The sequence below is a fragment of the Hetaerina americana genome, unplaced genomic scaffold, assembly GCF_022747635.1.
Source record: "Hetaerina americana unplaced genomic scaffold, ioHetAmer1.1.p SCAF_6, whole genome shotgun sequence".
Classification (NCBI taxonomy): domain Eukaryota; kingdom Metazoa; phylum Arthropoda; class Insecta; order Odonata; family Calopterygidae; genus Hetaerina; species Hetaerina americana.
Genome location: NW_027287205.1, coordinates 14,388,403 through 14,405,997, shown reverse-complemented (window position 1 = coordinate 14,405,997; position 17,595 = coordinate 14,388,403).

The following is a 17,595-nucleotide window of genomic DNA, read 5'->3' as shown; positions in this document are numbered from 1 at the left end:
TACAAAAATGGCGTACGGTATCCAAAAATCCCAATTATCTTCTTCGGAGGAAATGAAGTGTCCTGTGACTTCTTTCTAAGGCGCCGTTTGATTGCGGCCGATAGGCTGTCGTCTGTAGTTTCTTTATTCCTAGCAGGCGATAGGTGCTCTTGAATACTTCGCTGAGGAAGTTGCTCCCTTGGTCGGATAGCAGAAACTTAGGGACTCCATGCTTCAATATTATCCTTTCCACCAGTGCTCTGGCCACCGTTGATGCCTCTTGGTCTGGTAGCGGAATGGCTTCCGTATACTCGGACAAGTCGTCCTGAAATGTCAGCAGATACATATTTGCATTAGAGGTCGCATTTAAAGGTCCCACGATGTCCACATTACATTTCTCGAATACGAACTCCGGGGTCGTGGTGATGACCAACGGCATTTTGGTTTTCCTTTGAGTCACCTTATTTTTCTGACATGAATCACAAGATCGAACATGCTCTTCCACACCATGCTTCATTCCTGGCCATTCATAATACATTTTCATTCTGTTATAAGTGCGGTTCATGCCTTGATGTCCCCCCACAGGTGAATCATGAAATTCGTGCAATAATTCCCTCCTTTTTCCAACTGGAATTTGGTCGCTTTTACTTGTTTCATGCAGTCTCCTGGCCGGAATCTACAACACATATCCTGCTGTGCGCATCAGCGTTAGTATTCATAGAACCCTTCTTATAGACTACCTTAAAATCTTATTCTTCTAATTTAATCCGCCACCGCATCAAGCGCGAGCTTGGATCCTTAGCAATTATTAGTCATGCCAGTGGTCTGTGGTCGGTAACCACAGTGAATTTTTGGCCATACAAATACGGTCGGAAAAAATGTGTCCCCCACACAATTGCTAAGAGTTCTCTTTCAGATGTTGAGTAATTGACCTCAGCTTTATTTAATGAGCGGCTTGCATTAGCGATTGGTTAGTCCTTTCTTTATGCATCTTGAGATAAAACGGCCCCCAGAGCCCTGTTGCTAGCGTCCGTAGTAAGGGTGAAAGGACGCGTGAAATCAGGATATTGGAGGATTGGCTCCTCCAGCAAAAATTCCTTTAGCCTTCGAAATGCTTCTTCCTGTACGTCCTCCCATTTGAAATTAACCGCGTTTTTTAGCAATCCATGCAAGGGTGCGGCGATTCGGGAAAATCTAGGGATGAACCTTCTGTAATAGCCACACAGTCCCAAAAAACTCTTAAACTCCTTGGTGTTTGTAGGTCGTGGGAATTCCTCTACCACCTTAGTCTTCAGAGGATCCGGCTTACAGAGGATTACACCTTCGTCTGAAATCACATGCCCTAAGTAGTTTACTTCCCTTTGTTAAAATTCACATTTTTCTGGTTGCAGTTGCAGTTGATACCCACGTAGTCTCTCAAATACCTCCCTCAGGTTTTCATGATGACACTTAAAATCACTTCCAAAAACAATGATATCATCAAGGTAAACAAAACAACGCAGCCCTTGTAGCCCAGTCAAAACGGTGTTCATTAACCGCTGAAATGTAGCGGGGCCCCCCTTAAGGCCAAACGGCATTCTTAGAAATTCAAAATGGGTGTTACCCGTACTGAAAGCCGTCTTGCACCTGTCTTTCTCTCAATAGACACCTGGTGGTAGCCACTGGCCAAATCTAGAGTACCAAAGTACCTTTCCTTACCAAGTTGATCAAGTATTTCCGTAATATTTGGTAACGGAAAAGCATCACCCACCGTGACTTCATTCAGCTTCCGGTAATCAACCACGATTCTCCACTTTTGTTTCCCGGACGCGTTATTTTTCTTGGGGGCGAGCAGTATGGGAGAGTTCCATGCACATCTGCTGGGTGGTATTATTTCGTTTCTCAGCATTTCTTGGATCTGTCTCTGTACCTCCTCCTTGTGTACTTCGGGAATACGGTATGGACGAGTGTTGATGACGTTGCCTTCTTCTCTGGCAGGAGTTGGAATTGTATGTGAAACGGCAGGAGTTCAAGTTTAACCCCAGCCAAAAAAATACGTCATGGCATGACATGCATTATTCTAGGAACTCTTCAGCTTCTGATTTACTCAGAGGGCCAACGCGCAGCTGCTCTCTAAGTAGCCTTATCCGTGTGACCTCTCGTCTCTCCACATGTGCAATTCCAACCAGCGGCTCTTCCTCTATCTTTTCCAATAATTTCGGGGGTATTTCACAGTCTACTTGCGCCTTGGTAGTGTTAATTATGCTAGCTATACATTCTCCGGAGATTCCAACGGTCAAAGCCTCAGCCAGATAAAACCCTTCCCGTAATTTCTCTCTTGCAAATAGTCCTTCCCCTGTGGATGGGGTTAGGATCTTCACTAGACGTTCGCAGCGGGCGGACATCTTCAGCTTCCTTCTCATTTCCTTTTCTGCTCCCGATCGCTGATCCATCTCCATCATCAGTCCCCTCATGCATACCGTCTTTTGCTCCACGTGCACCACAGCGCCTAATTCCCCAAGCATATCTCTTCCCATGATTCCATCAAAGATAAGAGAAAAACGGGAGTCATCTATTGTGTGAAACTCTACGGTGGATTCCCTACCCTGGCACTTTAACGTTAAATTCACTCTCCCTTCGGTTTGCATGATACCATCTGTTATTCCTTTGAGAGCTATTCTCTCCTCGGGGAAATAGTTGGTGCCTTTCCTTTATATATTCCCCTAAATTAGACTTACGTCGCCCCCCGTGTCCAACAGTAAGCACAACTCGCCCTTTTCACATTCATTGCACTCGATGGTAACGGAATCTCCACTAACTTTCTCATTGAACTTGGCCTTATTTACCTGCCTCACGGCTGCTGTTTTAAAACCCCTTTTTCCATCTGTGTCGTTATCTCCTCTCAGTAGTGGTTTCGAACGTTGGGGCCACTCCGCCTTACTGGGACAATCCCTGGCGAAATGTCCATATTTTCCACACCGGAAACATTTACTCCTTACGGCCGCCCTGTAACATACCTTTTCTTCTGAGTGATTTGATGGTCTCACACGCGTTCTACAGGTATTTCCCAAGTTCATAATATCTAATTGGGACAACTTTGAAGGGGACAAAATGGATATTCATGAATAAATAAATAATTTTTGCAAAAACGCAAAATTCGTGATATTTTTTGAAAAGAACTTTTATGTTGTTTTAACGCAAGTGTTTGCTTGTTCTATTATTTTGGGGATCTGAGAGGCGTAACCTGATCTAAAGTGACAAAAAGCGCTGGATTCTACTTTATATATCCCAGTATATGACCTGCGGTTTTGCCTACAAACTATGCCGAACCCTATATACGTGTCCATGTAATCTACCCGCTACAACTTCCGATGCCTCGGCAGTGCAATGGACCCGGAGCAATTAAGGGGTGCCCGACACGATGAGAGGATAGTTCTCAGATCAACAAAGTTCGCTCCGGTCTCCCGGCAAAATCCCAGCAATCTCTGGTTTACACCCACTATTCGGCTCCAAACGAGCCTTCCGCGGTCAATACGTGGCACAATACCACAAAACCCCTAATTTAATTGGGACCTTCAACTCTGCCTTGACTAATTTCACCTCCGAGTGTATCTGCTTAAAGGAGCGCAGGATCTCTTCAGATCCACGTTCCGAGGCGTCGTTTGTCCCCATATGAGCCACAATGCATAGCTTGGAGCAGCCCGTATTAATGACGGCCTCCTTCACCACCTGCGTCGCCTGGGATATCCCGCCGCCTGGTATACATAAGGACGACAAGAATCCAAAAGCTCCTTCCAGTTGGACTCTGCGGCGCAGCGGATTCATTATAAGCCGGGCATAAGAGCTGCCCAATATAACGATTCCCTTCTCAATCTTGATGTCTTACCCTAGACAGTGCCCTCGGAGTAGGGGTAGGGGCTGAAGGTAAGGTGGTGCCTGTTGGGGACGGGGATAGTAACTGCCTCCGCAGAGTCCAATCCTCGTCGCAGGGTTACCATCATTCCCTCTAGCGTAACAATAAGAGCCCTTAGAGCATGGCATTCACCAGCGCTTTCGAGCACCCGAGCAGCGCTTTCAAGCGCCATAGGAGACCTAGATGTAGCCATCCTAACAAAAGCTAACCTGTATACACTATGCTATAATTTCTAAGAGGGTTTAACTAAATTTAGCTCACTTAATAAGTTACGCTTTGAAATGGAACATGATGCCCAAGCGGATAAAGCGATGCTTCAAAAAGGCCTGGTTTTCAGAGAAAAGAAAAGATAGTAAGAGAAGATGAGCACTCACCGATAACCAATCAGAGTTGAAGGACAAAAACCCCTACAATCCGCCAAAATTAACTGCTACCACCACACACCACGGATAAATAACCACAAACAAAACGAAAACTACATAAAGTTGACTCTACACTACATTTCACTTAATCTGAAAGCACCAAGCAGCAGGCTAGCAGGCAGGTAGACTCTGGTAGGTCCAACCCGTTAAAAAGAGCACTCAGTAAGTAGATCCGCTCAGGTTGAGGGCCAGAGAGAGAATGAATATCCATCCTTATCAGCTACACTACCGGCCTGGTGCTGAAACCCCCTGCCACATACTTTTTTCGTGAATCGCGGGATACTTATGTCGATTTCGATGGTAAATACTACCGTCTCCAGGAAATTTTCAACGCTCAAGTTCTGGCAACCGTTTTTTACTGCACTCGGGTCGAAATAAAAGAGGCAAGAGTAGCGGAATTGTAAAAGTCGTGATGTGGAAAATAGATATTAATGGCAAAACTCACCCGCTGTTGGAACTTGAGCTGCTCTTGCTGGATCCGCTTCCAATGGAGAGTATGATAAAGTGATCATTTTTACTGAAGTCACTTTTACTGGAATCGCTGTACCTGGAGCTGCGGTCAATATAACTGTTCCCGCTTGGTCCTTGGTAAATCGAGCCGCTGTCCAAGGGATGACTCCCGTAAGAGACTCCGACACTCTCATCAGGGGTTCCATAATACGAACCGACGTCGTCAGAGATGCTACCATGGAAGCTGCCGTAACTAAGGCCACTCGTACCGTAGCTACTGTCGATGAATGCCCCGTCGCTTGAGCCGCCGGAAAGGTAGCTGTCCTCTGGCCGGACATTAGCGTAAACGATGTCAATTACCTGTTCTGTTCCATGGCTGGGGTCTCCGTGCTCTTCCTTTGAGTAGTCATCTGCGAAAGCTAACCCTCGTGGTTCATCCTTCTGTTGCCTACGACAGTCTTCTCCGGAGCAAGGTATCATCTGCGAGACAGTTTGGTTTGCGGTGTTAGCCTGGGCTCCTGAGATGTCGTATCGGAAAGATTATTCATTAGAAATTGATAAAATGAGGAAAAGGAATGTGAAAAATTGAGGATATATATATATATATATATATATTCATTTATCTATATAGTGAGGACTAGATGCATGTTTTGTAGCTTGGGGGTCAATTGAAGGATGAATGTATGAAGCTTTTTAAAATCGGAAGCTTCGATATTTCGCTGTTAGGGTTGACCGGTGTTGCAGAGAGGAATGAGAAATGCATGCATTCCTTAGGAATAAAAAATTGGGCCAAATCCGATTTGAGAATTTTCTGGATACATTTAGTCAGTCAGCCATTTCTAAGAGCAATAGAGGATGAGTTTCATAACTGTGGATGAAATGTAAATAGTGAATAAACGAAGGTAATGAAGGTTTTGTAGGAATAAGGTTGCGGAGATCATATTTAAAGATGAATAGTCATGAACTATACCAGTGTAACAGTTTATATAATAAGGAGGTAATTTAGGAGAATTTGAGCAGTTTTTAGATTAAGAATCATAGCAATTAGAGAATCTTTTACGTAGAAGCAGATATTTTTGATAGTGCTAATGATATAAAAAAATTGGTATAATACGATTAGGAATCGTGATCGTTGAGGCAAGAGGATATTAGTAGACTAGAGACCCTTGAGATTTGGGTTCCTTTAAGCTATTAAAATATAAATTGACCATAAAGTAAAACAAACAAAGAACTTATATGTAAGTTGGGGGAAGGGAGATGTTTGGCAGGCGTCAGAAGAAGTGAATATAGAAGGTACCTAGTAGCAAAGAGTTGCAGAGTGTGTGTCATTGATGAAAGAACGTTAATCACGATAAAATGTTGCTATAGTTGAAGTGATGATGGTTGGCGGTGAGAGATTATTTCTTAAGCATTCGGGTCGTATAGTTGGCATTTTGGACGAATTAAATGAGGTAAACCATTTAAAGTGATTTTTGAGATTCAGGACATTTTGCGTCGTATTCGCCAGGGAACAGGAAAACAGCAGTTTTTTTCCGGCGCAATTTTTATTCGCATAGCTCTATTGTAACTTCTTAGATTACTGCTCAGAGCAATATTAAAATCATGTAATATATATAATGATCCCCACCTGTGAGCAACGAATTCCCGGATTCAGCGATGCTCTCTGGTATCCCTACGACTGCACCAGCGATCAGCCACGCCAGCGAGCAGAAAATGGTGACCACGGTACATGGCATGGTGGTGTTTAATATCCAGGAGGTTTATCTGGAAGAATAAAGACGATAGGTATTATATTTCTTGGCACGCAGTACCATAATTCTCGATTGGTTTGTATGGGCACCACTTCCCAAGACTCGAAGTATCGCACACTGCCTGGTCCAGGTCATATGGAAATGCATTTCTGGGCGATGAATTACACAGTATTAACTTATTGATCCAGCCGATTACAGATACTAACTCTATTTTAGAAAGAACACACTATCGACTTCTTCCTCCCTATGATTTTTGCTGGTGTATTTATCTGGACAATGACCAAGTTTGTTGTTGTCAATTTTACTTCTGCATACATCTAAATGTATATAATACCCCGCAAACCGCCGTAAGAACGTGTGGTAATAGGTATTAGGTCATCACCCGTACTAGGGCACAACTCCCTATCCAAACAAACACATACATGTAAACCCATTCCCATAGTGACTCAAGCAAATCATACATTCAAGCAAAAGTCTTTTTATTTTATCTGTATACAAATCTTACGATGCAGTAAGACATTTATCCAATGACGTGTAAACTAGAATATGGACAGCAAGATGGCGGAATTCCACTGCCACATGAACATGCAACGGTCTCCTCCCCAAGGACACATGTAGAGAGTGTGATCCAAAGCTATAGGTAGCGGGATGGTCCCCCCACGGAGTGAGACGAGGGATGGAAGGGGAAACTCAAAAATAGACAAGGTAGAGCAAGCAGCACTTCTAAGAGCTCTCCGTTATTTAATGTCATTCTAATGCAGTTATACGGAAAGAAAGAGTTTTGACAATAAAACAAACGAAGTTAGGGAAAGAGCATGCAATTAAGTAGGACTAATTATTTGCTAGACGTTGAGCTAAGCGTGTAGAATTGTTGCTATCTTTAACCCTACAGTTGCAACACACTGCAAGTAGGAACTGGTACTCGAAAATCACGTTGCTTGAGTGGGGCTGCAGTTGACTAGAATGGCTTGCCCGGGAATCGAACCCGGGCCCTCCAGTCTGCAGTCGCAACCCACACACACACACACACAGTTCCGCGACCCCACTCACATATACGTGTATATCACTCCAGTAATCTCCGCTATCCTGCCTGCTTTCTGCTGCCTGCTGAAGACGGGCTCATTTTTTGCCACAACCGTCTCTAGATAACATGGAAATGCATTTATTACCGCTGAATTACAATTAGTTTTTTATATTTAAATCGCTCAGCGTTAATAACTATATTATGGAAGACTATTTCATAAATTTAACTTATGCCATTGGCATACATTGAATAGTCGAGAGTTTAAACAAAGTTTCTAGTTTTTGACAAGAACAAAATGTTCATTAAATGTAAAATCTATTTCTAATTATTTCATTTATATATCCAAAGTCAATTCTAAATGGTAATCATTTTCTTCGATATGGGGCAACCTTTTAACCTCACTGTATTAATGCCTTCTGAAAAAAATGCTGATGCTATGCAACACGGCAGAGGCAAATTTTAGAGCTGTTGATTGGAAAATATGGAGTATGTAGCCTGTAAGTATTTTATTCCTCTTCCGGCTAGCGAACACTTGAGGACGAGTGCTTGCTCAACTGGCGGAAAAAGAAACTTACTGTTCTAGCTGGCGGCGTCCTCCAGGATTCTAAGTGCTCTCGCCCGACGCTACGCAAAGGAAAGCTTCCCCGCTCTTGGACCTTTCGAGCGGAAGAACGCCGGCCGCCTCTTTGTACTCACATTCGCCCGTGAGTGTCCTTATATATTAAAGGAAGTACTAGTATTCCTAGTGAGCTTTCCATCATCATATCTCACCAAGAAAGTCATTAGCGATTACGCATACTTCTGCGGTTACAAGAGCCACGAGTCTATTCGTTGCTGAGGCTTTCGGGTTGGGTGGAGGGCGGGGCGGGGGCGGAACTAGGGCACATGGACCCAATTGCCCCACCCCCCGGATCAATTATTTCCTTCGGCGGAACGTGGTGAGGCCAATTTCGTGGGAGATAAGCGCAAAGACATCTATTGGAATATGCCATTCAGTCAGTCGGTTTCGGTGAAGTAGAGTTTGGAGATATGATGGAATACGAGCGAATGGCCTATATCTCCTGACAGTCGGCTAACTAGGGGGAGGGGAGTTGCAAAATGTTGTTAAGTTATCGGAAAATGCATTACTGCACTTATAAGAATCGGCAAATTTGCCGGAACCCAGAGCTACCTTCGATAGGAAGTGAACGTGCTCATAACTAATTGCATTGATACAGATTCAGGAAAATCCCGTTTTTACACTCCATTTTTTACTTTTCGCAAACATGATACTTGCGAATAACAAGTGTATTACCCGAAATCAACTTTTACGGTCTGAAAAAACCTGTTTATGTCTCTTGGAAACCGGTATTAATTTTTTTAAATTATAGGTGTTTCTAATGGTTTATTTCCATTTAATTTTTGTTTAAGTGGTAGCTTTTGTGTACTGTAAAATCATCATAAATTATTTAGTAATTAAGAATATGTCGTCCTCATAATTTATATTGCGCTATTTTGAAGAATAATGGAGCATTATACAAAACCCTACCCGATGATACGCACTAGGGACCCATCCTTTTGAAAATTGGTACTGTTCATTCTTATTACCATTTTTTATCCTATAATGAGATATAGACGGTTTCATTGACGGGAAAGCTTCGAATGGTTATTGTGTATTACAAGAACTGTCGTTGAAAAGACGCTGGAAAGTTCAGCGACGTCGAAGGCGTTCAGACGTCTTGGATACTTATGCCACATCAGAGACATGATGCAGACAGGATGGAGATCGAGCAAGGCATCGAAGGGATCAAAGGCGCTGATGACGATGGAAACTGCTCATCTGATGCTTATTATTCAACAAAAGGTTTGTCTTAAATTTTTACACCTAACTATGAAGATGCCTGTACTCTTAAGCGAAAAATCTCAAGTGAGCTTGCGCATGCGCTGAAAGGCACTCAGCAAAATTTCAGTCATTTTATACGGTTGTTTTTTGGCAATGGCTAGAGTGTCTTTGTGAAAAATATTTTTATGAAAAAAGGAAAAAATTAAGTATCCTATTGCTATGAAATATTTATTTTTATAGTGGTAATTCGTGCAATTTTGAGAAGATGATTTCATACGGGGCCATACCAACTTGGCTTATGATGACGGGACGGCCAAATATTGAGATACCCACCGCTAACATTGAAAAGGTTTACCTAGTTTTACTGGACGACCGTCGAATTATTAAAGAGAAAAAGCAAAGGAAATCTTTATATCAAAAGAACGTGCTTTTCAAATATTGACTGACGGATTGGACGTTAGGAAGCTATCCCGGCGTTGAGTGTCTCGTTAAACTCACTTTGAACCAAAAATATATTGGAATGAGGATTTCCAAGGCCCTGCTGGAGGGGATTTCGATGAAGTGTTTGGAATTGATTTCGTCGTTTAATAGCTGAATATGAAACCTGGATCCAACATTATGCCTCTTAAATGAAAAAAGAACTTCATCTCAGTAAATATTAATTCTCAGATAAGACTTTTTGCAGACGACTGTATTATCTACGCGAAAGTCGAAAATGACAGAGACAGTGACAAAGGATAGGATAGGATATTAATTAAGGATTCAAAGGGATATTAATAAAATGGCAGATTGGATGACAAAAAATGGGATGGATATTAATGTTAGCAAATGCAAATCCCACACTTTTAGCAATAAGGTAAATGGAAAAAATAGGGAATATAAATTCTCAGAAAATTTCATTCCTAGAAGTGATACTTGCAAATACTTTGGTGTATATTTAACTATGGACTTACGGTGGGGGCTAAATGTGGAGTACATCTTTAAGAAAGCTTTAAAAACTCTTCATTGGGTGATGAGTACCTCAAAGGGAGCGTTAGAGCAACCAAGGGGAAGGCTTATCAGACCCTAGTAAGACCAATTTTAGAGTACGCTTCTCTTGTATGGGACCCTCATGAAGAAGATCATATTAAAAAACTGGAAAAGGTGCAAATAAAGGCTGCCCGATATGTACTCGGGAAGCATAGGAGGATGGAAAGTTTCTCTGACATGCTAGAAACGCTGGGCTGGGAGCCTCTAGTAACTAGAAGGAAGGAAAGCAGACTTCGTGGAATGTTCCGCATTGCGTTCCGCAAGGGGGAGAAAGCTTGTCCAGATCTGAGGAAAGAGGCGGGGAACCCAAATTTTATAGGCAGAAATGATCGCAAATTTAAGGTAAAATGCCAGGCACAGAGAACAAATAAAAAAAATTTCTTTTATAAATAGACCAACTGTTGGTTGGAACACCTTACCTGCAAAAATATTCGAGCCCTTTCCTAACAGAGTGTATACTTTTAAGAATAGATGTAAGTTATTTATGTAATAATTTGATTGATGTGGGGTGTATTGTATTATATGTGATAGCTTAATTTTTTTAATTTATCTTTTTTTCTTGCTGATTGATGGATGTAATTGGGATGGGGATTCACTTGTTTTGTTAGAGAGATTTGTGTTTTGAAGTCTGATTTTATCTATTATCTTTGGCGATTATTTGGGACTTGTGTGCCACCTGACACTCTATCAGCACATGTGTATTTTTAGTAATAATAAATGTACTACCAAGCTACTTGCATTTGCGACAAGATTGGAGAAATGCATTGTCTCATTAAACTTGATCTTTAAGTTTTTTGTTTTTGCATGTGGCGCATAACCGTTGAATATAGAGCGGCCGCGATCAGCGCCATGACAGGTGGGATATTAAAATATTAAAATTATTCACGTATACACCTGGAAAAAATCTTCAAACATCCGCATTGAAAAAGTTGAAGGGCTGTTGTGAATACGTTTACGTAATTTTTCACAATTAACCCGCTATTCACATAGACGAGAACTGTTAACCCCAATCATTCTAGTCTCGAATACACATTAATCCACCATTAAACATATTTATGCAGGGTGCGCTTCGAAGATTATGAAATTATTTTTTTCAAAGTAATTTACTGAACAGATTTGGAAAAATACTTAAAATTCTTTAAAGTACTCCGCTTGGACTAATACAAATATTTTCTATCGATTCTGCCATGACCGGTAAGCGCCCTGGTGGGCGTCTTCGGGGACCTCTCGCAAGGCCTTCGTCACGGCTGATTGGATATCTTCAATGGACGATGAAGGGGTTCCTTTCAGGTCTGCCTTGATTCGAGGGAAAAAAAGTCTGCTGGTGCAACATCATTACCAGAGGGGGGTTGGGGCAGTATCGGAGCCTGGTTAATAACCAGGAACGGGCGAATTCAGCGCTTTGCGGCAAAGCGCGTTGTCTTGATGGAGTTGCCAGGTAGCGGAGATGTCTATTCCCGTCATGATGACCCTATTTCGATGTCTTTCCAGTGCATCTACATGGCCGGCAGTTAACCCACCGTGCATGTGGAAAAAGGTCCTTAAGGATCACTCCTACCCTGCCAAAAAAGACAAATTGTTTTCACTTTTTATTAGCTCTTTATTGATTCTTTGGGTTTGGAAGACTAGTCGGGGTGCCCCTCAGAGACTTTGATTTTCGTTTTTGAGTCGCATTAAAACACCAGTTTTCATGACCAGTGATTATTATCAGGTAATCTACCAGTTGAGGTAATTTTTTTTAGATGGGCACGACTGACAAACAAATATTTTGTGTCTACTAAAACAACACAAAATCCAGAACCTACTCTACATCAGGTACCTCTTCATCTCTGAGTACTTTCTGCCTCCCTTCATCCCGTCCAACATCCCTATCCTGTTCCTTCCCTTTCCTCGTTTGCCTGACATTCTCCCCTCAATTACAGTCTTCAACATCCCACTGCCGGCCAATACCCCATTCATCCACTTTTCCTGCCTCCAAAGGATTTCTCCCAACAAACCGCTCTCTTCACCCACCATACCAGGTACTTCCTCGTTTGTTTTCTTCTCGGTCCATTACACCTTCTCCATTCTTCTCCACACCAACATTTCAAAAGCCTCGAATCTACGTCTATCCTCCTGCTTCAATGACCATGTTTCCGCACCGCATATGGCTACGCTACATATCGACGTTTTTACAAGTCTATTCTTAATATCCTTACTCAAAGCCCCTGTCATCAACTCCCTCCTCCTTGTGAAAGCATCTTTGCCTAGCGCAATTCTTCTCCTTACGTCCCTACTACTTTGACCGTGTTGGTCCAAAACACTTTCAAGATACGTAAACTGTTCTACCTTCTCTAGTTTTTGACTTCCTATTTTATTGTTCAGCTTAGCCTCTTGCTTTCTAGAAAATTGCATAACCTTTGTTTTATAAATATTGGTTCTCATTCCATATCTGTCGCACAGAATTTCCAATGCCTGGTCATCCGCGAATCTAACTGATTTTACGAATTTCCCATCCACTTTCATTCTCTTTAATCATTTCCTCTGCATACAGGCTTAACAGCAGCGGTGATAATGGGCAACCTGCCTTACACGTCTTCCTAACACCGCCCATCCGGACTTCCCTATCCACACTCGCCCCTTAGCAGTCTGAGACAAGTAAAGGTTGCGGATCAGTCTCCCGTCCCACCAATCTATTCCTATTTTCTGCAATATACTCATTAGTTTTTCCCATTTCAATCTATTGAACGGTTTTTCGAAATCTACGAAACAGGCAAATATCTCCTGGTTGTGTTCTATATTCCTCTCGATTAATAATCTCATTACTGCAATGGCATCACGCTTACCTCTCACCTTCCTAAACCCAAACTGATCATCCCCTAAGTAATCATTTACCCTACTCGCTATCCTTTTATTTATGGTCCTGAGAACAACTTTAGCTGCGTGTGATATCAAACTTATCGTTCTGTAGTCCTCACATAATGTAGCCTTTACCTTGGGAACTAAAACTGATCTCACAAAGTCTTCCGGCCAAATTCCTTCCTCATAGTTACTACGGATCAGCTCATATAGCCTCTTCCTCCCACATTTTCCTAAGCATTTTAAAAGTTCCGCGGGAATGTTATCCACCCTTACGGCCTTATTTAGTTTCATCTCCCTTAATGCCCTTTCTATCTCACATTCTAGTATGCCTGGACATAAGCTGTCTTCCTCTACCTCATATTCTTTTTCAATGTCTAACTTTGTTGGTCTAAGTTCTTTACTATTCAGATCTTCTATATATTCCTTCCATATCTCTTGGATCTTTCCTGTGTCAACTTTTATCTTACCCGCCTTATCTCTAATTGTCAGCATATATCTTCCCTTCTTACTTCTTGATACAGACTTAACTTTGCTATACAGCGCACCGATTTCACCCTTTCTCTGCAGACTTTCCATATCCTCACATTGCGTCTTCCACCATGCTTCTTTTGCTTTATTTGTCCCCTGTTTCAATTCATTGTTTAATTCTTAGTCCTTCATTTTGCCTAACTTTGTATTTACATTCCTCCATTTTCTGCGCTCATCCATCTTAGTAATCATCTCATCCGTGATCCATGGTTTCTTAGTCCTTTTCGCGTTATCGGTTCCAATAGTGTCTTTTGTGGCTTCGATAACCCTTTCTTAATACTTTCCCATTTTTCTTCGATAGTACTCAGCTCTTGACTATCCTCCATGACTTCCTCTACAGCATGTTGGTACTCCTTTCATTTCAATCCATTTAATGCTCTTACATTCTATTTTCAAACCCGCCGCCCCTGCTTTATTTTCTGAAACAGAAGTCACATTTCATAACAACTAAATTGTGGACAGACTCCGCATCCACTCTCGGGAAGCTAAGCAAATTTAACTTACTGTTCCTAAACCTGGGTCTAGCCAGATTATAATCTAGCTGATACGTTTCTGAGTCACCTGGAATTTTCTATGTATACCAGCGTCTTTTGTGGTGTCTAAACCAAGTGTTGGTGATGAATAACCCCTGTCTCCTGCAAAACTCAACTGCTTTCTCCCCGCGGACATTCCTCGTGCCTAAACCGTAGAACCTGACCTCATCACCATCTCTTCCTTCGCCTACCGTCGCTTTCCCATCCCCCATCACTATCAAATGTTTCCCTGCAGGAACACCCGCGATTATGTCCTCTAACTGGTCGTATATCCTATCGGCCTCTTCCTTCTTGTGGTTGCTTGGTGGCAAGTATATCTGATAAATGACCAAATTCGTCGGTTCTGCTTTTATCTCAACTAGTAATTTTGAATCCGTTGCCTGTTATTTGCTGATTTCGCTTCTTCCTACCTCTTTATTCAAAATGTGGCAACCCCTCTAAGGCTCTCGTCCCTACCGCTCTTTATTATTCTATAATCATCACTCCAGTAATCCCCGCTATCCTTCCATCTCACCTCGCATAGATCTAAAATATCTATACTTTCGCTTTCCATTTCTTGCTTAATATTCTCTAATTTCCCTGCCCTCATCACTTTCCCAATATTCCTCGTTTCCATGATAACTAATTTGGTCTTTTTCTCCTCCGTTGGCATTGTAAACCCCGGGATAAAAAAATGTAAAATTTTTGAAAGAATGGTGTAACTACAAAGCAGAAATAATCCTGGCAACTGAAAATATGAAACCATGCTGAATCAGATACATTCGAGCTGACAAATATATTCCTAATCATCAATCGAATATTACTTTTCAATAAATTCCCTTGAAAACCAAAAACATAATTAATATCTATTTGTAACCATACCAAACACACATGCTGAGTGAATTTAATGGAAAAAATTAAGCCTGCCAACCTGTCTTCAGAAGTAGATTATCTGCATCAATAAAATTATGTTGTGATTGTGACAATAGTTATTTCAGTAACAGATGTTATCCCAAATAATCTAAAGGACAGAATAATTAAATTAAAGCCTAACAATAGCAATTAAATATCCTTGCCGAAAACATTAAAATTGATAAAAAATAGTTGAAATCCCTTTCTGTCTGTGTCCGGGTCGAGGTGAATCATTTTTACTCTTTTAAATTGTTTAATTTTTTGTATAATAATGATTAAATCCATTAAAACTACTTTTGTGATATTTGCGGCAGTTCTTTGAGTTAATCATAACATTTCCTGAGCATATAGTTTATAAACATTACCAATGACAGACAGCCCCATCTCACTCACCTGACTGCTTCCTTCCATCCTGATTCTCCCGCCGCTCTTCTTACACTATACTAATTGTTTCAAGCATTAGCTTTGAATTAGTTGCCTTCAATGCCACCTCCATTAGATGTTCTGTAAGAGGCCCAGGTTTCTAGATAAGTGAGCCAGGATTCAGTATCCTCCATGGAAGGTACGCCTAGTCCATTTATGATGAAATGGGGGATAAATAACAATCCCTCTTGGGAACTGCAGTCCAGAAGAAGAGAGAGAGTGATAGAGGTGGGGGAGAGTGGTACACAAAAGGATTGGGGGTTGGTTTCTTCCGTGCCTCCTCCACCTACTAGTTAGACAGCTATTCTAGTGCATATTTTTACCGATGTACTCTTATGCTTCACGAGAATCTACTCCTCTTGGGATGGACACCAATTGATGCTTGGACTCATCGTCAATAAAATACTTGTAAAAAAATCAGTCCTACCACTTTTGGGTGCAACCCTGTATATGCATACGCGTAAGTCAATCCCTTTACCATCTCATCTACAAACCTCTGAAAGGTCTGCGCAGCGTTTCGAAGGCCAAATGTCATAAATGGAAACTCAAAAAGGCTGAAAGGCGTTATTATTGCAGTTTTGGGAATATCGTCAGGGTTGATAGGTATTTAGTGGAAAGCCCGAACTAAATCAATTTTCGAAATTATGGTACAGCCACATAACCCCTGGGCAAAATCCTCGATATGCGGTACCGGGTAACGATCAGGTACGGTTATGGAATTCAGCGAGTGGTAGTTGACACACGGGCGCCACTCGGCGCTCTTCTTGGGCACCAGGTGTAAGGCAGACGACCAAGAGCTAGATGACCTCCGCGCAGTACCTGTCTGAAGCATCAGCTCAAATTCTTTCTAGGCAATGGCAAGCTTGTTTGGTTCGAGACGGCGGGGCCTTGATGAAACTGGAGGGCCAGCGGTGGTCTCTATGTCTCTATAAAATGAACCGTGAAGTGCTTGACTCGCCGAGGAGCTCCCGATGGATTCGTAATCTCCGGGAATTCGGCAATAAGGCGGGAATAAGGGAGTCACTACTGATAACTTTCACTTGGCCTTTGCTGGGAGAAGCGACGGTACCCTTGACCAATAGCGTTGTCACATTGTCCACCAAACGTTTACGAGCAATATTCACAGGGAGACCGAAATGGTGGAGAAAATCTGCCCCTATTATTGTCTGCGGTGCATCGGCAACGACAAACTACCACAAAAATTCTCGCCGGAGGCGAAGGGAAAGGGAGAGAGTGTCAGATCCGTATGTGGTAATGGGAGTATCATTGGCAGCGAAAAGCTGAAGATCCGACTTCCCTCGACGTTCATGGAGCAGCGTGACTGGGTAAAGATAGATATCGATCCCGGTATATACGAGGAATTTGACGTCAACGACAAAAAGACGGTTGGATAGGTCTAATCAGAAGCCCGCCGCCCTCAGGCACTGCTCGCTTCGTATAAACAGGGAAGGGTACACTTAGTGGCGTTACTCCCCCAATAGCGGTGGTACTAGCAGATGCCTTGGTACCGCTGGGAATGAATTGAGGACTGGTGACGGAGGGGGAGTTCGGCCACGGCTGCGGGAACGGTGACTCGAGTGCGGGCCGCGCTCATTGGCGAGCGCTGCCACTTGTTGAGAGAGGTTTTCTAACTTCTCCATCACTAAAAACTGGGTCGGGGGCCTCTGCGGCAGCGTACGGCGAATGAATTACCTCCGCTACCTTGCCTGCCAAGGTGGCGAGATCTGCCAAGCTCATCGACGCCTGGGTGACTAAAATGGCGTGGACGGGTGGCAGGCGGCTCAGCCAAATTGTCCGTAAAAGGTCATCCGGAACGGCTCCGCCAGCCAAAGAGCGAAGATGTCGCAGGAACTGCGACGGTCTACGGCCGCCAATGTCTTCACTCCCGAGGAGTTACTTGATCCTTTGCTCCTCGGACAGCGAAACCCGCCGGACCAATTCTTCTCGCAGTCGCTTGTACCTGTCCGTTATAAGAGGGTTGATGATTATGTCCTCGACCTCTTGTGCGTA